Consider the following 516-nt stretch of genomic DNA (forward strand, 5'->3'; position numbering starts at 1 on the left):
AGAGATCCTCCTGTCTCTGCCTCTAGGGTGCTGAAATTAGAGATGTGGACCATCACATCCTGTTTTCTTTTTTCAGTTATTTAAATTGTAAAATGACTAAGAAGGTTTAAAAAAACCATGGGGGATGAAGGAGAAACTAAGGTGAAAATATTGTCAAATGGAAAAAATGTACATAAATAAAATATGACGCATATACAAGGAGGAATAACAGTAAAAACATAACATTTCACTTTTATATATGCTAAAGTCAAAGTCCTACTAAACTGCCAGGGGAGAAAAAAGAATTACAAGGGGGAAATAAAGAATTAAAAAGGTTTTGTGCTGGAGCAGGATCATTGCTCGCATAACTATTGCTGTGATGAAACTCCATGACCAAGAGCAACTTGGGGAGAAGAGGCTTTGCTTGATTTACATATCTGAAGTCATAGTCTATTGAGGGAAACCAAGGCAGGAACTCAAACAGGGCAGGATCCTGGAGGCAGGAGCTGATGCAGAGGCCATGGAGGGGTGCTGCTT

This window comes from Microtus ochrogaster, chromosome 10 (genome assembly GCF_000317375.1).
Source record: "Microtus ochrogaster isolate Prairie Vole_2 chromosome 10, MicOch1.0, whole genome shotgun sequence".
Taxonomy (NCBI): Eukaryota; Metazoa; Chordata; class Mammalia; order Rodentia; family Cricetidae; genus Microtus; species Microtus ochrogaster.